General features: G+C 43.3%; 1 protein-coding gene across 1 annotated transcript in view; it reads left to right on the forward strand.

The window, feature by feature from the left end:
- Positions 1-25244, forward strand: part of FMNL2 (formin like 2) — a 1741163-nt gene that overhangs the window by 491682 nt on the left and 1224237 nt on the right. The gene's annotated exons all lie outside the window — the stretch shown is intronic.

Raw genomic sequence — 25244 nt, forward strand, 5'->3', positions numbered from 1 at the left:
TGTCATTTGTGTAGTGTTGGGGGGTGGTGGTTGCTTATGTTTCAGCTTTGGGCAGAATTTTATTGAGAGCCTCTGTGAATGTAGGCGTGTGTTTTTTGTTACTATGTGTGGGTTTAGGTGGTGTTGATTTTGATGGACTGTATGTTGAGTGTGGTGTGGTGCAGGTGTTTACCTTCTCCTCTTGACTGTCTAGTACAGTCTTGGCTGGAGAGAGCTTGGCTTCCAGTTTGGCTATATAAGTGCATCTCTCACAGGTTGTAGTGTTGGGTGCTAGGAGGAAAGTGTTGTCAGTGTACATGAGGCAATTGCTACATTGCCCCAAGATGCCCAGATTCATCAGGTGGACAGGGGAAAATACCGGGAGCTGACCCTTAGACATGCCTGGATAGGTGCTTATTAATTTAAGTACTAGAAACTGTTTTCCTTCTAACAAGTGAAAAAAATTGAGCACTTCAGTAATTTGTAGATTATTTAGTGCTTGCAACAAGTTTTGATCAAGTGCTGAGCACAAGGAAACAGTTTTGAGTGTTAAAACTAGAAAACTGGCTAGTTCTAAGGGAAAATTAAAAGAGCAGACTTTCTGGCACCGGAAATAGTTTAACCCTAGTTAAACCATGCAAACATGAGTTTTTAAACAGAAAGATGAAAGGGATAGAAATAGCCCAAAATGGCCAGTAAAACTATAGATTCTGAGATGAAACCACTCCTCCAGCGACAGATAGGCTGCTCAAAGCTCACCACTCTCACTGACGAACAGAGAAGCTTCCTTCTATCATAGTAAGGTCTGGGCAACACGGAAACTACAAAACAGCCCAGAATTCAGCAAAATCTGAAAACAGGACTCTACTGGTTATAGAAAGCCAGAAACTAGTAGAGATAGGATTTTTTTTGTTTTATTTTTTTTTTCAAAAATTAAAACAGATACAGTAAAACAAACACTTTATAGCAGAAAAATGCTATCGCACTTGAGTGTGTAGCCCTCAACAGTTGAAAAGCACTTAAAAACAATCAGCTAAAGTGCAAACAGTATCAGAATTCAAAAAACAGTTCAAATAAGTTGCAAAGTTAATAAAAAATACTCAGAATAGTGCGGCTAGTGTAAATAAGCAATAAAAAGCAAAACAGAGGTACTTAATCCACTCAAAGTCTCCCTTTTCTCTCTCTGCTGCTGTAGATCTCTGCAGGACACCCAGGCAGGATCTTGCTGAGGTAATACAAGTGCAAAATCTGAAAAGCAGACTCTACTGGTTATAGAAAAGCAGGAAACGAGTAGAGAGAGAGGATTTTTTTTTGTTTTTTTTTTCAAAAATTAAAAAAGATACAGTAAAACAAACACTTTTAAAACAGAAAAATGGCTATCGCATTTGAGTGTGTAGGCCTCAACAGTTCAACAACACTTAAAAATGATCAGTTGAAGTGCACACAGCCCCCACAACCCTCCTTATTTAATATTCTCACTCCAGGGTTCACTGTAGTGAGGCAGGGGCAATATTCCATTTTCGACCAAATGAACTTTGACTAAGTGAGCTTTCAGTGAAGTGAAATGCCTGGAATCATTTTCGACTAAGTGTAATTCGACCAAATGTATGTAATCCATATATATATATATATATATATATATATATAGATATATAGATATATATATATATATATATATATATACACATATACGTATACACACACACACACACACACGTGTGTGTGTGTGTAAAATGAACAAATAGCCTTCACAACCAGAAGTCTTGTATACACACATACACACACACAGTGTATCTATATAATTCCAATATATATGTATTCTTTTATATGCCCAAGTTATTTATAGCACCTTATGCATATATTACAAATAATCATGATATAGGCATGTTAGTGTAACACGTCCATTACATTCTATGGGTAGAATAATGAAATGCATCATGTGATTAGATATTTTGGAGGTGTTGCTGGTAAATTTGATATTGTTACATCCAAGTTATAGTTTTGTGATGAAAGGGTGACAATCTTGCTTTGACTTCCTGAATTATTGCTTTTTAGCATCTACATTGTATGGCAAAACACTAACACTTAAGACAAATGTTGTATGTGTGGCTTTTCTGCCTTAAATCAATTGTGCTACAGATGTTAAAGAATTAACAGTAGATTGTAAATTAAATATATGGTGCATTGCTTTGGAAGGCCATTACTGCCAGCAGAGATTATAGTGGTTTGAGAAAATATTAATTTTGTGCATTGTGGAAGGCAGTGATTGTAGAATATTAGTTTAAGGATTAATGAGCTTAGAAGTTGGGATGCTCTCAATTGCACTGGAAATCTTGATATTGTATATTGATGCTCTCCTGAGCTAAGTTTACAAGCTGACATGTTTTCTTGACTGCTTTTAGTGTAAGGTTATTGTTGGAAAGTAGTAGTTGTTGAGGTATATAGTGGGAGGCAGTTACTAAATTAGTTTTGACTGTGCACTATCACACTTAGTAGCCTGGTTCATTTTTCAGATAGTGGTGATTATTATTATGTTATTATACTATTTCACTACAAGATTGCTTTCTTCTTCCTTGTTTTTTTCTCTTTATAGAATTGCTTTAGATTACTAAGAATAGATAGTCTGGTGTGAAATTAGGATGTTTCTGTTATTTTCTCCTTTGCAGTTGTGCTTGCAGTTCTGCAGTTATGCGATCCACAAACTGAATAAATATGTTATCAGTATTAGATATTCATGGAATGTTTTGGTGCAGTGTTGCTGAATTGTTTTTGAGCATTGCATGTTTGTAGCATGCCTCCTATACTAAGGTTTTCAGTAGACGCAATCCACAAACTGAATAAATATGTTGTCAGTATTAGTTATCCATGGAATGTTTTGGTGAAGTGTTGCTGAATTGTTTTTGAGCATTGCATGTTTGTAGCATGCCTCCTAGAGCCAATACCAAGGTTTTCAGTAGACTGACCACCTCAAACGCCTCAAATGCCATGAAAAATGTGACATCCGTACCCTCTCTCATCCTCTGAACAGACATTATGACAGCGTTTACTTTGTTACTTGCCTGGGTTAAATAATTTTTTGTGAAGATGCAAAGGTTTTGTGAGTTGCATTGACATGTTCGCATTGACAGAACAAACAACAAAAGTAAATGTGCTGAGGATGCCGTTAGCATCATTATCAGTCTATGCAAATTTCTCTGACATTCTGACGGTAACAAGGCATTTCTAATTTACAGCTCCACAATGCATGTATGTAGCTCTTCCCCAGTGAAGTTCCCAGGACTTTTAAGGTTGTACTATTGCTTCTCATTATTGTATCTGTTGTAGTCGTCATAGTTACTTGTTAGTGCTGAAACTGTGTGCATTTCTAACAAGTAAATGCTATGCTTAGCTTACAAAATTGAATGTCTTCCTGCTAGATGTTCTACATTTTAAAAATCTCACTCATTTAGAATACATGAACTGTGAAAGTACTCATTGTGTGTCGCGTGAATAATGTGCATTACATCTGAAACTACTGCATGCATTTTTGCATGTGCTTTATTAAACCTGCAACTCATGTTAGTGTCTTGATCAAAGCCAATCTTTTACTTCCAGAGTTCTGTTGTTACCTTTGTCTGCAAACCACACTGAAAGTTATGTACTCTGCTCCTTTCTTGAAATACCACGTTTTCCATCAGCTATTAAACTGAAAAATGTGACTGCCTTTATCTGAACCTGAATTCCTTTGGATTTGGTGAGATATTAATCAAATTATCTAATTTTGTATTTATGCAAAAGTGTACTGGCCATTTTGATCTGTGAATTTCAGGTGTTCTTATACCATCACATCCAGTGTGGCAATGTAATTCAAAAATAAGAACTTAGGAGAGTTTGGTAGTTTTCCTTTCCACAAATCCGGATTAAGTTAATTATGTCTATATAGAAAGGTTATGTTCCTTTTTAAGAAGCTACTCTAAAACAATCATTTCTTTTCCAATCCATGCACCTAGAAAACATCATGGGTTTACTGTAGTCTTTCTGGATTTTTTGAACTGCTATCCTTTCCAAGATTTTCTTCATATTAAACTGGCTCATCATTAATTTAGAAAGCAGGACAAATTATTTGATGGTATTGAAGGTGGGGCAGCCTCCACAGAAGATACCACCTGAATGCATAGAGAATGGAGTGCTATTCATATATCGGCAGGGACGCATATGTTGTTTTGGAGAAGTTATCAGGTGGTTTCAGGTTATTAATCATATTCTCCAGTTTGTAGTTATCTGTTCGTCCTCAGTGACCATACAGTCCTTTGTTTCTATTAATCATCATGGAAGATGCACTGTAGCTTTCTGGACTGTTCTGCAGTACCCATAGTTCCTTGCTGTCACAGTCATAGACCCGAGTGCAGTAATGTCTGCCGGTATCACGTCCACTGCTTTGTGAAGGTTGTTCACTTGCCAGCAAGCAAAGGTGGTCAAGAAGTAAAAACAGCCACCATGTAGTTAGGTCCACAGGACTGATGCCTAAAGTAAAAAAAAAAAATACTCCTTGGGAATTTAATTAGATGTTTTAACCTTAAACAACCCTTTGTTAGCTTGCACGGTAATATATTAATGAGTTGTCTGGGAATATAGAGTTATACTTAACTGTCCCACATAGGAGCTGCTTTATAGCTCTGATGCTTGGAGTATGGAACTGGTCCTGTCTCAGAAAAAAATACTTTTTTTCGGTTGCAGTGTATTGTTGAAGAGATTGTCAGCAGTGACTCAAACAGAAATTATACTGGACTTGATATTAAAAGTGATAGACATTTTTAGCATCTTATGACTGCAGTTTATAACAGTTGATCATTCGTATACAAGAGGCAATTCCTATCGATTAGGAAGAAATGCCTTGTGAAAAAGAGAAATGCAAATATAGTCATATTGTGAGCATTTTAGGACTTTAAAAAGTTTTTTTAAGTGTTCTACAGATGTGGATGTCATGTCTCTGCAAGGTGCTGTTAAGCCAAGCAGATGTCACAGCTAACAAACCCCAGAGACACTGTCTTGTTAAGAGAATCCTGCATCTCATTAGGTCACGTAGCTTTGTCAGGCCCAGGAAATGGCATCATTGTTCAGGAAATTACATCATTGTTCTCTTTTTTTTTTAGTTTCATAGTTATTCAGATATTTGTACTGCTCAGCAAAAATATTTAGTACTGCTGTACGCCATCATAATTGAGTATCCGCTGGAGAAGGAAACATGCATGTCATTCTTTTAAACTAATTTAGTCTTAATTAGAAATCCTGAATTACATGATAAAATTAGCCTAGAATCCCCTTGAGTACCCATTTCCCTATAGGTCCCTTCTGACTCAGTTACACAGCAAACTTTTTCACTTTTTCTAGCATGTCGAAGGGTCAGTTGCTAGCGTCCTCTCCTGTTCAGCTGGTGAATCTGGGCATCTTGAGGCAATGTTACAATTGCCTCGTACACAAACAACCCACTCCTTCTCCCACAAAACACAAATACATGTGAGAGATGCAACTATATAGCCAAACTGGAGGCTGAGCTCTCTCAACTCAGGACTGGCAAGACCAGACAGGAGGAGAAGGAAACCACGCACACCGCAAACCCAGTTTCACATAGAACTATCACAACTGCAAAACAAACACATAAACACACAAAGACATACTCGGAGGCACTGATCAAAAATCTACCAAAACTACAGAGGCCTCCAAAGCAGACACCCAAGCAACTGCCACCTCAAGACATAAGACATGCAACACATAGTTCTCAAAGTCAGTGTGCTAAACAGTCACAGCCCTTAAGGCCAAACACAATGCCAGACACACTTGTTATAGGTGACTCCATAGTCAGACACACTGACGTCCCACTCACCAGACTGAACAAGGAAAAGATCACAGTAAGCTGCCTGTCAGGTGCTAGAATCCGCCACATAACACAAGCACTCAGGTCACTCCACAGCAAGTACAAGTATGACTCAGTCATTGTCCATGCCAGTGTGAACGACCTGAGACGTACCTCCCTGGACTACATGAAAAGAGACCTAGAGGAGCTCTCAGATTATGTAGCCCAGGCTGGTATGACCCTGACCCTGAGCAGTATCCTACCCTCACCAAGAATGATGCCACAATACAGAGACAAAATGATCAGCCTTAATAATTGGCTTAATTACTGGTGTCATTCTAAGGGGATCCGATGTCTGTCTGCCTGGGATGACATGCTTGACAAGCCACGCTGCTTTGCAAGGGACGGCTTGCACCTGTCACTCCTGGGCTTCCAGATATTGGCAAAGGCTCTTGCCACCCCCATAGTGCCTTTTTTAGGCAAGGCTCAAATGATAAACCTACCGCCCTAGAAAACAAAAATGGAGAAAAACTAAGGGTAATACTGCTCAATGCCAGAAGTCTAAATCTCAAGATGCACGCCCTCAAAGCCCTCCTCAGTATGGAGAACATTGATGTCTGTGCTGTGACTGAAACCTGGTTCAAGGCTCCTGAGAGCACCCCAGCACTATCAGGTTATACCTCATATCATGCCCGCCCCAAAATCCGGACCGAACCACAAAAGAGGGGAGTATCCATATTCATAAAGGATACCCACACCTCCAGGTTAGTGGCAACGCACGAAGCATCGGAGACCATCCAGGTGCAATTAACCATAGGTAAAACTGCCCTACAGTTTGTAACAAGCTACAGACCACCTTCTCAAACTCAGGAAACCCACACAGCCTTCCTGAAGACACTGGAGAGTATGAATGTCTCTCCAAACACCATCATATTGGGTGACTTCAACTACCCAAACATCAACTGGGAACATTACTCAAGCCCCAACACCCTAGCCCAAAGGTTCCTGGAGTTCATAAACTCAAATGCTATGGAACAACTAGTCACCATTACCACAAGAGGAGGAAATATACTAGACCTGATCATCACAAACATGGGGACAAAATGCTCCACACCGGAAGTATATCCCTCATTGGTGAGATCAGACCATAAATTAATCTCACTGGAGATCTACATCCCACCCCCACCCCCAGCAAAAAAGACCACAGTGAAGAACTTCTCAAAAGCAAACTTCACACTTCTTAAGACTGGAGTGGTATCCTTCAAGGCCCCCGAGCCAGTGGAAACCACAACCCACGCTGCTGAAACCCTTACAAATGCCTTCTACGAGCATCTCCAGGAATGTATGGATCAAGCAATCCCTAATAAAATCAAGACCCTTTCCACCAAAGGCAGGCGCCCGGTCTGGCAGACCCCAGCCATAAACAAACTCTACAACAAGAGGAGAAAGCTACTACATGACAGAGCAAAATCCCTAAAAGGGAAGGCATCTCTGATCAATACTAGCAAAAAACTACGATCACTCATAAAATCATCCAAGGCCAACTTTGAGAGAAAAATCGCTAATGACACAAAAGACAATCATAAGGCCTTCTTTAGCTATGTTAGAAACCTGGGTGGAAACTCCCAGATATGCTCAGAATTAGTCCAAAATGATAAAAAAATCACTGAACCCACAGACATTGCCAACATACTGGCAGACAGGTTCAGTGCAAATTTCTCCCCTCCCTCCCCCCAAAAGGAGAAATATCTATCCCACCAGAGTCTAGCCTCCCAAACATCTCAGATGCCCAGGTGAGAGCTGCTCTCTCTAAAGCAAAAAACACAGCATCAATGGGACCAGACAGTGTCCCCGGCTGTGTGCTACACAAACTCAATGAGGAACTAAACCCACACATAAGGCTGCTGTTTAATCTTAGCCTTACTACAGGATACGTGCCAAAGAATGGCGTACGGCAACTGTGGTCCCACTCCACAAAGGCGGTGCTTCTGCGGACCCTGGAAATTACCGCCCCATAAGCTTGACGAGCCTTGTCTGCAAAGCTATGGAGAGGATCATAATGGAACTCAAATAAAGACATTGGGGACCTACAGACACTGGATCCTACCCAGTTTGGCTTTGTCAAGGGCAGATCCTGCCTCTTGAACTTGGTCGACTTTTTGGAAACAGTCACTAAGGCCATTGATGAGGGTAAGGCAGTTCACACAGCCTACCTTGACCTAGCAAAAGCGTTCGACACAATACCCCACTCGGGCATCATAGAAAAGCTCACCAGCTTAGATGTAAACCCATATGTCACAAGATGGGTTGCAAACTGGCTCAAGGACAGAACACACAGGGTTAGAGTTGCTGGTGCCATGTCAGACTCTAAGCCGGTCACGCGGTGTCCCACAGGGCTCAGTCCTGGGCCCCTCTTGTTCGGCATTTATTTTTCTGAAGTGCAGGCAAACATAGGGGATTGTGGCTGACAAAATTTGCAGATGACTGCAAACTGGGCACCATAATTGACACTCCATCAGACACAGACATCCTCCAGAGAGGTCTCATAGAAATGGATAACTGGTGCCAGAGCCATGGCCTTAAGCAAATGCCAAAAAATGTATAGTCATACCCTTTGGGAAAAACAAGGTAACCCCTAATTACCACATAGGTGGTAATCCATTAAACACGGAAGAAGTTATCAGGGACCTGGGGACCCAAGTTGACAGTAACCTCTCTTTTGACACTCACATTGCCAAAGTGGTTAGGAAGACCTTCTACATTGCCCACCTGATCATGAAGGGATTCATATCCAGATCAGGAGAGGTCATTGTACCCCTGTACTCTTCACTTATCAGACCAATGATTGAGTACAATGCCCCATTCGGAATGTACCTTACCCGACACCTGCAGCAGTTGGAAAGACCCCAAAAGTTCCTCACCAAAAGTATAAAGGGGCTCAAACATATGTCATACGATGCCCGACTGAAGAAACTCCAGCTCTATTCAGTCACATACCGTCTGCTCAGAGGTGATCTGTGCCTGACATACAAGGCCATGTCCAACCCGCAATTAATGGACATGCTCCACCTCAAAAAATCCAAATCCACCAGAGCCACGAGAGCAAGAGACTTAAACCTCAACACGGATATAAATAGGATGTGCTGGAGGGACAGATTCATCACCCAGAGACTCCCTACACTATGGAACAGAATCCCAGTCCATGTGAGGCAGAGCCCCTCACTGACTCTGTTCAAGAGAAATCTTGACGAGTGGATGGGAGATCGTAGGTTTACCCCGGGAATCATCTCTGTGTCACTGCTGGACAGAGGCACAGCAAACTAATGGGTATAGTATTCTCATCCTAAGGGGTGGTGAAAGCCACACACACTCTGGCTAGGCTTATAAATGCCCTAGGGCAGATAGCCTAGTATGAACCTATGAACCTATGTGCCAAATTAAATATGGTGTTTGTAGTGTTAATATTCTTATTGATCAAGTCCTTAGAGCTTTATCAAATGTTGAGAGCTCCTCAGACCTAAAATTGCCTCAAGTTGTGCACAGCATTACTTGCAGTGGGTCCTAAAATGGTTTTCAAAAGCAGAATTGAATTTAATGTTATATCAGAAGGGTGTCCCTTCTTCAGTTACTTGAATAACAGAGCATTCCACAAAGTGACAAGTTATAAAAGAGCAACTTTAAAAAAAATAGTCTTTTTATTTGGGAGATTGCAACAAAAGGCAGACTTGTTCTCAGAAATGCAATGATGTTGGACTTGATCATGTTTAATTAAGTGTGGGTATTGCTCAGATTTTAAACATCATCTTGTCAGTGTCCATTTTATACTGCTGTAATGAGCTGATGTTCTTCGTGTTTCACTGTTGCAGTCATTACATTTGGGTAATCTGCTGGCAGGTTGCCCTTAGTCGACCTGAATAACAAAGTCTTGGGTCTTGCGTCAGTTGCTGTCTCCTCTTCCATGACGTCAGGTCATCAGGGGTATAAAACATCAGCCGACACCATTTTAATCAGTCTTTCTTGCCACGCGGTGCCCGAAGCAGAAACAGTTCGCAAGTGCCGGTCGGCCGACTTCTGAAATTTTCATTTTCGAGTTTCAGAACAGAAGTCTTCAAACTAAAGCTAAATACCCCATTGGGGAAACTTGATGTCCTTCAAGGATGCATCTGCAGTCCTTACAAATGGGTTGTCCTGTCGTCAGGCAGCCCTTCGGTCGGCCGGATTCCAAAGTCTGGGTCTGGCCTCGGCTGGTGTCGCACTTCACCCGACGCCATAGCTGCAGTTATTCGGGTATAAAGGCATCAGCCGACGCCATTTTCCTCAGTCTTTCTTGCCGTGGCCAAGCAGAAGCTGTTCGCAAGTGCCGGTCGGTCAGATCCAGAGATTACTACTACCGAATACTACTTGAAGACTTCTAAAAGCTAAGTACCCGTTGGGGACTCTTTCTTGCCTCAGCCGATGTCAGAGAAAGTGAATAACTGTTTATCTTGTGGGAAACAAATACCTCATAAAGATTTCCACTCCTACTGTATTCATTGTTTAGGCCCAGACCACGACGTAGCAGCTTGTCTAGCCTGTGCTTCTTTTAACCGACGGACGCTTAGGCGTCGGTCGGAGTTTGCTGAACAAATTTTGGCTCTGATTTTGCCTACATTATGCCGTCGGATCCTCCGACAACGCAAATTTCCAAAAGCGAAAAGAAAAGGACCGACACTTTCCGGTCCGCGGTCTCGGCGAAACGCGATTAAGCAAACGCGAGTGTCTCGGTTTCGGCGAAACCGAGCAAGCGGTTCTTTCTCCAGCGAAACCATGCCTTCTACCGAGGCCTCCGCTAACCTGGGAGAATCTGCTTCTGGTATCGAGCCTTCTCTTGCGGTTTCTCAGGAATTATCAGACACAATTCCCTGGATATTTCAACCCTGCACGTGGAGCTGCTAGGCCTCCTGCAGCCATGTCTATCAAGGCCTTTGCCAGGGCTAAAGCAGCCAAAGCTTCCAAAACTGTGCCTGCCAAACCCCCCTCACACAGGCCCAGCACTAGCTCTCATATGCTATCTTTGGCTGAGGATTTAATTTCTTTAATTCGTGGATCCCAGCCTCATCCAGACAGGTCCTCTCTCCCACCTCCAGAAAAGAGACCTAGAGCAGAGCCCCCTGAACCAGTATCCTCTGATGGTTACTCTGATGAATCAGAACATACAGACCTTCCTGAGGCTTCTTATTCTCCTTACGAAGACTCTGATGCTGAAGAGTCCATTCCTTCAGCCTCTCCACCTGAGGAATTTTCCTTTGGGGAAACCTTGCATGCTATGAGGGAACAATTTCAGTGGCAGGACCAAGATTTCTCAGACTCCAGAAAAAGGATTAGAACCTTTCTACATTTGCCACAACATAGGCCTTTAGCTATACCTCCAGTTCTTTCTGTTGTAGATGATGCATTTAATGATGCTTGCACTGCTCCTGATTCATTACCTCCGGCTCCTGCTAAGCCCGATAGGTTCTACAGGGTCCCGGACACTCATCACCATTTATACAAGGCTCCTTTTGCAGATCCAGAGACCATCGCCCAGGGCCCTAAAGCTGTAGCTGCTACTTCTACTAAAACCCCTCCCTCTGAAAGGGAATCCAGGTCCTTAGAGATGGGGTAAAAAGTTTACACTTCTGCTACCTTGTCAGCTAGGGCTTTAAACTGCCAATTTCATATGATTCCATATCAAGAGTTTATGCTTGACCAGTTAACTAAAAAGCTTTCTTCTGAAGAATCTTTAGATAAAAAAATATGTTCAGGAAATGGTACATAACATACAGCAGGTTAGTAACCATTCTTTAAAATGTGGCTATGATGCACTGGAGGCTTCCTTTAGATCAGCCATGACTGGCACAGTTATCAGGAGACATGCATGGTTGAAAGAACAGGCATTACCAGACCATGTCAAATCAAAGCTTTTGGATGCACCCATGGACAAGGTCAATTTATTTGGTTCCCCTGCTCAGCAGGTGCTAAAAAGATGGAAGAGAAGGCGAAATCTGTACAAGCGGTGAAAGATTTCTTACAGGTTCAACCTCCAAGGTTTAGCAGGAACTGACCTCCAAGAATTGGTCCTTTCCGGACTCCTCAAAGCCTCAGAGAGGCAGGAATAGGCGTTCAAGAGGCAGAAACCAATCCAGGGGTGCCTGCAGGGGCCAATGGCAAGGTAACAACCAGCGAGGCACGACGCAGCCACCACCTCTACAACAACTCAATCACAGTGACTTGACAGTGGCACCGCCTACCAGGGAACAACTAGAAGCACCCTTAGGCGGAAAACTAACCTTATTCTCAAAAACTGGCATTGCATCACAAGGGAAAAATGGATTTTGCAAACTATAGACCAAGGTTACAGGTTCCATTTCCATACTCTACCAGGAAGAGAGGAATGCCAAACCTACCACCTACTCAAAGGACAGAAGCTCTAAAACAAATATCTCAGCTCTTAAGAATGAGAGCTGTGGAAAAGGTACCATCTATGGAGCAAGGAAAGGATTTTACTCCAGACTCTTCCTGGTACCAAGAAAAGAAAACAAATGGAGACCCATTCTAGACCTGTCCGTTTTAAACACATTCCTTATTGTTCCAAAATTCAAAATGCTGACCCTACAGCAGCTTCTTCCCATGCTGGGCAAGGAGTCTTGGCTGGTAACTCTAGATCTCAAGGAGGCATACCTGCACGTCCCCATAAGACCAATTTGCAGAAGATACCTCAGATTTCTTGCAGGATCAGAGCATTATCAATTTTCAGCATTGCCCTTTGGCTTATCTACTGCACCCAGAGTGTTCACGAAATGCCTGGCATCAGTAATTGCTCATTGCAGACTTCAGGGAATCCAAATTTTCCCTACCTGGACGACTGCCTGATACAAGCGGACAACAAAAGCAAGCTAGCAGAAGACTTACAAAGAGTCATTTACCTGCTGCAAGCCTTGGGATATACAGTCAATATAAAAAGTCAAGGCTGATTCCATCCCAAAGAATAACCTTTCTGGGTGCAGAGCTGGACACATCAAAACAAATGGCATTCCTAACTGCAGAAAAGAAAGAGCAACTACCTCTCTACTTCTTGGCATTAACAAAGCAGAACCACCTAACTGCAAGAAAAGTACTGCAAGCTCTAGGCTTCATGGCATCCTGCATAATTCTGGTCCCTCATGCCAGACTGCATATGAGAAAGCTACAGTGGTACCTAAGGAATTTGTGGTCCCAACACAAGCACAGCCTAGAAACCAAAATCTCAATAATCCCATGCCTGAAACAAGAGTTCCTATGGTGGGCTCAGGCCTGTCAATCAAACAGAGGATTGCCCTTCTGCAACAGCCAACCAAGCCAAACCATCACGACAGATGCCTCAGACCTCAGTTGGGGGGCACACATGCAGGGCAAGTGCATACAAGGCTTATGGACTCAAGACCAGCTGCGCCTACACATAAATCTAAAGGAAATGCTGGCAGTAAAATTGGCAATCCAGTCATTCAGGCCATTTCTCCAAGAAGGTCAGTTGATGATAAGGACAGACAGCACCACAGTTATGTGGTACATCAACAAACAGGGAGGCACCCATTCATATCCTCTATGCCGGCTGGCACTGGACCTATGGGATGTGGCCCTGAGCTACAACATTCAGTTACAAGCAATTTTTGTACCGGGAAAAGAAAACATTCTAGCAGACATATTAAGCAGAACAACCACAGATGCCCATGAATGGATGCTTCATCCGGACATCTTCAAAGCCATCACAAGGGAATGGGGATTACCACAAATAGACTTGTTTGCATCCCCATTCAATCACCAGCTAAAGAAATTCTGCACAAGGACGTACCACCCACTTGCTTGGAAGGTGGACTCCTATCTTTCAGTTGGAAAAACCTGACAGCATACGCATTTCCACCACTTCCTTTGATGCACAAGGTGCTTCTGAAGATCAAAGAGGACCGTCAAGGATCATTCTGATAGCTCCACCCTGGCCAAGACAACATTGGTACTCATTGCTGAGGAGCATGTCTCGGGAACAAATATGGACACTACCCTGATCCCATTACTGTTAACACAGAACAACTACAACATCCTGCATCCAAACATGAAAACTCTGCAGCTAACTGCCTGGAACATTACATAACAGCAATTAACCCAAATTTATCCCAAAGGGTTAAAGACATAATCCTGGAGGCTCGCAGACCTTCAACAAGAAAGAATTATGCAGCAAAATGGAAAAGATATCTCATTTGGAGTACTGCAAAGGGAGAAGATGTGACTCTGGTAAACATGGCCAACATCTTGGAGTACTTGGCAGAGCTCTTCCACACAGGCCTGTCCTATTCTTCCATCAAGATACACAATACAGCTTGGATCCTCCTGTCTTCTCTCATCCCCTGCTCAGACAGTTTCTGAGAGGAATTAAAAATGTAAAACCTCCCAGGAAACCACCATTGCCAGCATGGGACTTGAACTTTGTGCTAGAAAAATTGACACTTCCTCCTTTCGAGCCAGCAGCAACAGCAGAATTACAATACTTATCCTGGAAGACTGCTTTCCTGCTGGCAATAACTTCAGCAAGAAGGGTCTCTGAACTACAGGCATTAATGGCAGTGCAACCCTTCCTGATCTTCCATCAAGATAGAGTGTCCATGAGAACAAATCCTACGTTTATGACTAAGGTAGTATCCAGAGTGTCATTAAATCAGGCTATCCACCTACCTACATTCTTCCCAAACCCACAAAACAGGGGAGAAAGACTTTTGCATACCTTGGATGTACACAGACAGTTACGCTACTACCTGGACAGGACTAAGTCCAATAGAAAAACTGACCAGCTTCTGGTAGCATATGCCACAGGAAAGGAAGGAAAACCAATTTCAAAACAGACAATCTCCAAATGGATAGGAAATTGCATTAGATTTTGTTACTCCTACCATGGAAAGAAAACTCCAGAGAACATCAGGCCTCACTCCACAAGGGCTACAGCCACTACCACAGCTTTCTTACGAGGAGTGGCTACCAAGGACATTTGCCAAGCATTACAATTTACCTTTATACTCTAGATCCCGAGCAGGTTTTGCCACTGCTGTTTTGCAAGGGATCCTAACCATAATCTCTACTCTTTCCTCCTCCCCTTGTTTAGCTATGGTATTCTACCTATTTGTAAGGACTGCAGATGCATCCTTGAAGGACATAGTACAGTTTTGTACCTACCATAAATGTAGATGTCCGATAGGAATGCATCTGCAGTCAGGATTACCCACCCACCTTCCCCTCTGAGGTACTCCTAGGGTATTTGCCAGCCTTCAGCTAGCTTGGGGGGGATCTATTATGGTGTATTTGTTTGTATATATGTACATACATGCTTATTTTTTGTGTTTGCTCTCTACCATTTGGAATCATTGGCATTTATCCAAATTTAGCCTTCCAAGAGGGCACCTGGCATCTGGGGCAAGAAACACTGAGGAAAATGGCGTCGGCTGATGCCTTTATACCCGAATAACTGCAGCTATGACGTCGGGTGAAGTGCGACACCAGCCGAGGCCAGACCCAGACTTTGGAATCCGGCCGACCGAAGGGCTGCCTGACGACAGGACAACCCATTTGTAAGGACTGCAGATGCATTCCTATCGGACATCTACATTTATGGTAGGTACAAAACTGTACTTTCTTGCTCTTTACCAATGTCAGTAAAAGTTAATAATTGCATTACTTGTAGGAAGCAAATACCTCATAAGGATTTTCATTTGTACTGTATTCCTTGCCTAGGCCCTGATCACAACGTGCCTTGCTGTCGGTTTTGTGCTAAATTTAACCAATGCACTATTAAGCGTCAGTATATTTTTGCTTCTAAATATTTTGGTTCAAGATTTAACTATCCTAAAATGTCGTCGGTTAGCAATCTGACTACCGGAGTTCACAAAAAATGCAAGGAAAAAGACATAGACAGACCATCGAGGTCCAAAACCGACGACGAAGCTTCTCCTAAGCCAGACGCCGGTTCACCAGTACTCAGTGAGGCACGTTCGCAGCCCCTGATGCCCGCTACTTTTGAGTCGCAGGCCTCTACCGAGACCCATTCGGAGTCTGGTATGCCACGAGATTCTGCAAGTATTGAACCCGCGTATGTCTCTCCCTTGGATGGGTCTGAAGCCGCTGAGCAGGCACCGGCTTCTGAGGGTGTTTTCAGGCCTCAACATTTGTATATTAAACCAATGCCATCATCAAAAACAAGGCCAAAATCTACTTCTATGTCTAAAAAACCGATGCATGAGCTATGTGCTCAGGCCCCTATGCCTAAAAAACAAATTATCAAAATGGCTGAGGATTTAATTACATTGATCAGGGGTTCCCACCCCACCCCCCTGCTAAGAGGCCTAGGCAAGGCACTGATTATGAATCTTCAGATCAGGTTTCCATTTCTTCTGATCAGGAATTTTCTATTCCACCTTATGAGGACTCTGATGCAGAGGAATCCATCCCTTCTGCTTCTCCTCCTGAGGATTACTCTTTTGGAAAGGCTTTGCATACTTTAAGGGAACATTTTCATTGGGAGAGTCAGGACTTCTCAGAATCCAAAAAGAGGCTTAGGGATTTTCTTCTTCTTCCTCAACAAAGGCCTTTGGCAATACCACCTGTATTAGACATTGTTGATGATGTTTTCTCGGAATCAAGCATGGCTCCTGATTCCCTGCCTCCGGCTCCTAGTAAGCCAGACAGATATTACAGGGTTCCTGACTCCCACAAATTTCTTTTCAAAAGTCCTGCTGCTGACCCTGAAACTATTTCTTGGGGTCCTAAGGGTGTTAAGGCTTCTACAGCCAAAAATCCTACCCCTTCAGAGAGAGACTCCAGGGCACTGGATAGATGGGAAAAGAAGGTTTATACATCTGCAACCTTGGCAATCAGGGCTTTAAACTGCCAGTTTCATATGCTTAAATATCAACAGCATGTTATGGGGCCTACTGAAACAGAAAATGATGTTGATTTCTGATTGTGTGGAAAATAAAGAGTTACAGGATTTATTGCATTCAGCAGAACAGGTTGGAAAGCATACTTTGCAATGTGGTTTTGATTCCTTGGAGGCCTCTTGCAGGGCTGTCGTAACTGGATCTGTGATAAGAAGGCATGCTTGGCTAAAGGAGCAAAATCTGCCTGATCATGTTAAAGCTAAATTGTTGGATGCTCCTTTACAGCAGAACAGTCTGTTTGGTAATAAGGCAGAAGAGGTTTTAAAAAAGATGGAAGACAAAGCTAAATTGATGCAAACTGTAAAAGATTTCTTGCAAGTGCAGCCACACAGGTTCAGTAGACACTGGCCTACTAAGAACTGGTCCTTTCCTGTGTGCAACAGAGCTGCTCAGGGCAAACCCAGATGCTCCAAAGGCTCCAGGTTTCAATCACAAGGATTTTACAGGTCAAAACAATGGGGTGCCTCCACCTCCAAATCAGGAGGTAACAAAGCACAACCCTATAGTAAACAGTCTCACTGACTTTCCTCTGCCATCTCCAAGCACTTACCTTTTGGTAGCCCCTTTGGGGGGAAAACTAGCACTTCATGCTGAAAATTGGCATTTAATTACCCAGGACAAGTGGGTATTAAATATAGTATCCCAGGGGTACAGATTTCATTTCCACACATTGCCAATTCCAAACGGATGGCCAGATCTGCCACTGAATCAGTGGGCAGAGGCCCAGAAACAAGTCATGTCCCTCATGGATATGGGGGCTATTCAACCAGTGCCAGAAAAGGAAAAAGGACAAGGATTTTATTCAAGACTTTTCCTGGTACCCAGAAAAGACAATTCATGGCATCCAATTCTGGACTTATCCATTCTAAATACGTTCCTGGACATTCCAAAATTCAAAAGGCTGACTTGACAACAGCTACTGCCTATGCTAGGCAAAAATGCCTGATTGGTAATTCTAGACTTAAAAGAGGCATACCTGCATATCCCAATAAGGGAATCTTGCAGAAGATACCTCCACTTCAAAGCAGGCTATTTGCATTACCAATTCTCTGCACTGCCCTTTGGCTTATCTACTGTGCCCAGGGTCTTTACAAAGTGCCTGGCACCAGTAATTGCATTTTGCAGACAAAGAAACATTCAGATTTATCCATATCTGGATGATTGTCTCATTCAGGCAGAGGACAAGGATACTCTTCTTCAGCATCTGGCATTTGTAAAAAGGCTTCTAGCATGTCTAGGGTGCACCATAAATAAAATAAATCGCAACTGGTACCCTCTCAAATAATTACATTCCTGGGTGCAAGTTTGAATACAGCTGCCCAGATGGCTTACTTCACGCCAGACAAACAAATTCAATTGACAACATACTTCAAACAAGTGGCAACAAAAAGCCAGCTATCTGCAAGACACATTCTGCAGGCTTTGGGATTCTTGGCATCCTGCATTCTACTAATTCCATATGTGAGACTGCATATGAGGAAACTTCAATGGTACCTAAAAAACTTATGGAGTAAACATTGTCACAGCCTGGAAACAATGATTCCTCTCATTCCCTGCCTGCAACAGGAGTTCCTTTGGTGGGCAGAGGCATGTCACCAAAACAAGGGACCTTCATTCATTCTACCCCCTGCCACCCAAACCCTAACTACAGATGCATCAGACCATGCTTGGGGGGCCCATCTGGCAGGGAGATGCATTCAGGGCAAATGGAGCCCAAACCAAATGCATCTGCATATCAACAAGAAAGAAATGCTAGCTGTACATTATGCCCTGACAGCCTTCAAGGACTTCCTTCATCCAGGACAACTACTGATAAAGACGGACAACACCACAGTTATGTGGTACATAAACAGGCAGGAGGGTACCCACTCCTACGCCCTTTGCAGACTAGCCATGGCCTTGTGGAACACAGCCTTGACTTTAAATACTCTGGCAGATGACCTCAGCAGAAATCTTATGGACCCGCACGAATGGAAACTGGATCCACAAATCTTCAGCATGTTAACACAAAAATGGGGGAGCCCAGACATAGATCTGTTTGCTTCTCCCCAAAACTATCAGTTGGACAAATTCTGCAAAAGAACTCCTCACAAAAAAGCATGAAAAGTGGAGGCTCTATCCTTCAACTGGAAAAACCTATCAGTCCATGCCTTTCCCTCTCTGCCTCTACTCTCCAAGGTCTTACTAAAAGTCAGACAGGAAAAACCAAAAATGATTCTAATTGCTCCGGACTGGCCTCGCCAACACTGGTACCCGCTTCTAAAGAATATGTCACATCTTCCTCCATGGTACTTGCCTCAAACACCTCACCTATTGTCTCAGCAGAACTATCAAGATGTTCATCGTGTTTCACTGTTGCAGTCATTACACTTGGGTTATCCTGCTGGCAGGCGACCCGCAGTCAGCCCGAGTTCCAAAGTCTTTGTCCGGCGTCGGTTGCTGTCGCCTCTTCCCTGACGTCAGTGTGCCAGGGGTATAAAAGTTGCAACCAACGCCATTTTCTTCAGTCTTTCTTGCCACGCAGTTCCCGAAGCAAAAGCAGTTCACAAGTGCCGGTCGGCCAACTCCTGAGATTTTCAAAATTGAGTTTCAGAACCGAAGTCTTCAATAAAGCTAAGTACCCCGTTGGGGAAACTTTTTCTTGCTCCAGACCGATGTCAGTAAAAGTTAATAATTGTATTTCTTGTGGGAAGCAAATACCTCATAAGGACTTTCACTCTTAGTGTATTCCTTGCCTAGGCCCTGACAACGACATTACCAGTTGTCGGTTTTGTGCTCGATTCAATAAACGCACTATTAAATGTCAGTTTGATTTTGCTTTACATTGTTTTGGCCGAAGGTTTAATTACATAATGCCGTCAGAACAACCAACGACCGGAATTTATAAAAAACGCAAAGACAAAGAAAAGGACAGGCATCCGAGGCCCAAAACCATTGACAAAGCCTCTTCTAGGCCAGTCGCTGGTTCTCAGTGAGGCGCTTTTGCAGCCCCTGACACCCACTACCTCAGAGCCACAGGCCGTAACCGACAGCCATGTGGAGACACCGAGGCCTGTGGAAACTCAAGGTATTGGGCCTACGGAAACTATACCCTCAGTTGGGTCCGGAGCCGCTGAGCAGGCATCGGCTTCTGAGGGTGTTTTCAGACCTTCACAGCTTACAATTAAGCCCACTACAGCAGCAAAGGCAAAGTCAAAAACACCATTAAAGACAAGGAAACAAGTACAGCATTCTCCAGAACAGTCATCCATGCCAAAGAAACAGATGCTTAAAATGGCCGAGGACCTAATTACTTTGATCAGGGGTTCCCATCCTCCTCCTGATAAAGGGCCTAGGCAAGACACTGACTATGATTCCTCTGACCAAGTTTCCATTTCCTCTGATTCCTCTTCTGATCAGGGATATTCTCTCCCTCCCTATGAGGACTCTGAAGCAGAAGAGTCCATACCTTCAGCCTCTCCGCCTGAGGATTATTCTTTTGGGGAAACCCTGCCCACCATGAGAGAGCATTTCCATTGGGAGAGCCAGGATTATTCAGAATCCAAGAAAAGGCTCAGAGACTTCCTTTTATTGCCTCAGCACAGGCCCCTGGCTTATCCCCCCTGTGCTTGATATTGTTGATGATGCTTTTTCTGAATCCAGTCTGTCTCTTGATTTTTTACCCCCTGCACCAGTCAAGCCAGACAGGTACTACAGGGTCCCTGACTCTCATAAATTTCTTTACAAAAACCCCGCTGCAGACCCAGAAACAAAGGAGTTAAGGCTTCCACTGCTAAAAATCCTGTCCCCTCGGATAGGGATTCCAGAGCTCTGGACAGATGGGGAAAAAAGTTTACACTTCTGCTACTTTAGCTGTAAGGGCTTTAAATTGTCAGTTTCACATGCTTAAATACCAACAGTATCTCATGTCATTGTTAAAACAGAAAATGGTTTCAAATTCAGAAAGTCCTGACAGTAAGCAAATGCAGGATTTATTGCATGCTGTTGAACAAGTGAGAAAGCATACTCTGCAGTGTGGTTTTGATTCATTAGAGGCTTCTTGTAGAGCCGCAGTTACAGGCTCTGTTATTTGAAGGCATGCTTGGTTGAAAGAACAAAGTTTACCTGACCATGTTAAAGTAAAATTATTGGATGCTCCACTACAGCATGATACATGGTTTGGTGTTAAGGCAGAAGAGGTGTTAAAGAAAATGGAGGATAAAGCAAAATCAATGCAGACAGTGAAAGATTTCTTACAGGTTCAACCACCTAGATTTAGCAGAAACTGGCCTTCAAAAAATTGGTCCTTTCCAGTGTCAGATAGGCCACAAAGAGGCAGATACAGATGCCCACGAGGCAGATCTCAGCCCCAAGGCTCCTACAGACCTATACAATGGGGTGCTTCAGCCCCCAAAGGAGGGGAAGACAAATTACAACCTTATAGGAAACAGTCCCAATGACTTCCCTCTACAAATGCCAAGCACTTACCTTTTGACAGCACCCCTAGGGGGGAAGGTAGCACTTTTCTCAAAAAATTGGCACATGATCACCCAGGACCAATGGGTGCTGAATATTGTTTCTCAGGGTTACAGGTTCCACTTCCACACGCTTCCAAAATCAAAAGGTATGCCAGACCTGCCACAAAACCAATGGGCAGAGGCACAAAAACAGATTGCTGCTCTTATGGACATGGGAGCTATTCAAAAAGTTCCTCAGCAAGAACAGGGACAAGGATTTTACTCAAGACTTTTCTTAATACCCAGAAAGGACAAAGCCTGGAGACCAGTACTGGACCTGTCAATCCTAAATACTTTCCTGGATGTTCCAAAATTCAAAATGTTAACACTACAGCAACTTCTGCCCATGCTGGGCAAGAAGGCTTGGCTAGTTACTTTGGACCTCAAGGAGGCATACCTGCATGTCCCAATCAGACAATCTTGCAGAAGATACTACAGATTCATAGCAGGCTCAATGCATTACCAATTCTCTGCACTGCCCTTTGGCTTATCTACTGCACCCAGGGTCTTCACAAAATGCCTGGCACCAGTAATTGCATTTTGCAGACAAAAAGGAATTCAAATATATCCGTACTTGGATGACTGCCTTATTCAAGCAGAGAGCAAGGACATTCTTCTAAAGCATCTGGCATTTGTAAAAAAGATTACTAATTTGCCTAGGGTACACAATAAATGAAAAGAAATCAAAACTAGTACCCACTCAAGAGATAATATTCCTGGGTGCAAGCTTAAATACGACTGCCCAGATGGCTTATCTCACGCGAGACAAACAAAGGCAACTGACTCATTACTTTCAAATGATGGCAACAAAAACCCAGCTCCCTGCAAGAAAAATTCTGCAGGCCCTGGGCTTCAAGGCATCCTGCATTCTACTAATTCCATATGCAAAACTGCATATGAGGAAACTACAATGGTATCTAAAAAGTGTTTGGACTCAGCATTGTCACAGCCTAGAGACAATCATAACTTTAATTCCCTGCCTACAACAGGAGTGTCGATGGTGGTCCCAGGCCTGTCACCACAACAAGGGACAGCCTTTCGCCTTACCCACAGCCAGGCAGACAATAAAAACAGATGCGTCTGATTATGCCTGGGGGGCACATGTGGCAGGAAAATGTATTCAGGGCACGTGGCCCAAGGAACAAATGCATCTTCACATAAATCGAAAAGATGCTAGCTGTACAGAATGCCCTGACAGCTTTCAAGGACCTACTACATCCAGGACAACTATTAATAAAGACGGACAATACCACAGTTATGTGGTACATAAACAAGCAAGGGGGCACACATTCCTACCCCCTATGCAGGCAAGCCATGACTTTGTGGAACACAGCACTGACCTATCAAATACATCTGCAGGCACAATTCCTGCCAGGAACAAAAAATGCACTGGCAGATGAACTAAGCAGAAATCTCATGGATCCTCACGAATGGAAACTAAATCCACAAGTCTTCAGCATGATAATGAGGAAATGGGGATACCCAGACATAGATCTTTTTGCCTCCCCTCACAATTACCAAATACAGAAATTTTGCACAAGAACTTATTATGGAAAGTGGATGCTCCATCATTCAGCTGGAAAGGCCTGACAGTCTATGCCTTCCCTCCGATGCCTCTTCTTATCAAGGTGCTACTAAAAGTCAGACAAGCAACGACAAAAATTATCCTGATTGCCCCAGACTGGCCATGCCAGCACTGGTACCCAATCCTAAAGAGTTTGTCTCAAGGCCCAACTTGGCTTCTACCTCAAATTCCTCATCTTCTGACACAACAAAACAATCAGATTCTGCACAGTCAACTCAGAACCTTAAACCTGGCAGCATGGCAGATAATGTAGCCACTCAAGATTGCACCTCTCTCTAAAGCTGTTATGGATGTCATTTTAGAAGCCAGGAGGCCCAGCACTAGGAAATCTTATGCAGAAAAATGGAAGAGATTCTGTGCTTGGAACCAGGCACAAGGGCTCAAACCACTTGACCCTAATATACCTCAGATTTTACAATACCTAACTGAGATGCTGGACAAAGGCTTATCTTTCTCATCTATTAAAATCCATGCCTCTGCCATTTTAGCTCATTACAATACAGAACCTCCTATTTTTTTCACATCCTCTACTACGACAGTACCTCAGAGGGGCAAAAAATATAAGACCCCCAAGGAGAGCACGAGTACCAACTTGGGACCTCAATTTTGTTTTAGAAAAACTCACACTGCCTCCTTTTGAACCAGCCAGCACAGCTGATCTAAAATTCTTATCATGGAAAACTGCTCTGCTCCTAGCAATAACTTCAGCAAGAAGAGTTTCAGAGTTACAGACATTAATGGCTGCGGAACCTTTCCTCATTTTTCATCAGGACAGGGTTTCTCTTAGGACAAACCCAACATTCATGCCAAAAGTAGTTTCCAATGTGGCCCTGAACCAAACCATTCATTTACCAACTTTCTACCCAAATCCCCAGAGTAAAGGGGAGAGACTTCTGCATGCTTTGGATATACACAGGCAGCTACGATTCTACTTGGACAAAACAAAAGCTTTCAGAAAAACTGAGCAACTGTTTGTAGCCTATGCTGCAGGATCACAAAGAAAGCCTATTACAAAGCAGACAATCTCAAAATGGATAGGACACTGCATCTGCTTCTGTTATGCACAACATGGCAAATCAGTGCCTAAGGGCATTAGGCCTCATTCTACCAGAGCAGCAGCCACCTCAACAGCATTGCTCAGAGGAGTACCAACCAAAGACATTTTAGAAGCTGCAACCTGGAGCTCAGTGCACACTTTCACCAAGTACTACCACTTACCTCTCTACTCTAAATCCAGAGCAGGCTTTGCCACTGCAGTTCTGCAGGGCCTGGTAGCCTCTCCAAATCCAATTTAGACCCAGCCGCCCAACCTCTGCTTTGGGATTCTACCCAAGGTTAATGACTGCAACAGTGAAACACGATGAACATAGTACAGTTGTGTACCTACCATAAATGTAGATGTTCAAGTGTATTCACTGTTGCAGTCCAGGTTACCCACCCACCATCCCCCTTTTTCCATTGCTGGAACTTTTCTGTACTTCTCATCTCTATACAACCTATGTGGTGTATTTGCTTGTAGATGAAGGAAATATTTATAGTAATATATGCATGTTTTTTGGCATAATTCTATCTTTCCAGCCTTCCTATCTGGGGGCACCTGACATCTGGGGCAAGAAAAACTGAAGAAAATGGCGTCGGTTGCAACTTTTTGTACCTCTGGCGCACTGACGTCAGGGAAGAGGTGACAGCAACCGACGCCGGACCAAGACTTTGGAACTCAGGCCGACTGTGGGTCACCTGCCAGCAGGATAACCCAAGTGTAATGACTGCAACAGTGAATACACTCGAACATCTACATTTGTGGTAGGTACACAACTGTACTTTCTGCACACTCAGCTCCAAACTGTGAATCTTGCAGCCTGGCTAATCAACTAATTTCACCAATCACATCTCTCAGTAAACCTGTGATGGATGTCATTTTGGAGGCCAGAAGGCCTAGTACTAGAAAATCTTATGCTGATAAATGGAAGAGATTCTGTGCTTGGAACCAAGTACAAGGAATAGACACAGAAAAGTCCAATATTCTTCAGATTTTGCAATACAAAACTGAGATGCTTCACAAGGGCCTATCTTTTTCTTCAATACATATCCATTTCTCTGCCATCTCGGCTCATTACAACACAGAGCCTCCCCTCTTTTCTCATCCCCTGCTAAAACAGTACCTCAGAGGGGCCAAAAATTTAAGGCCTCCCAGGAGAGCGACAACTCCTGCATGGGACCTCAATTTTGTGCTGGAAAAACTCACCCTACCTCCTTTTGAACCAGCAGCTACTGCGGATATAAAATAATATATAAAATATAAAATTTCTTTCTTGGAAGACAGCCTTTCTTTTGGCAGTCACTTCAGCTAGAAGGGTTTCAGAACTGAAGGCTCT

The sequence above is a fragment of the Protopterus annectens genome, chromosome 6.part0, assembly GCF_019279795.1.
Source record: "Protopterus annectens isolate FY-2018-M chromosome 6.part0, PAN1.0, whole genome shotgun sequence".
NCBI classification, from domain to species: Eukaryota; Metazoa; Chordata; order Ceratodontiformes; family Protopteridae; genus Protopterus; species Protopterus annectens.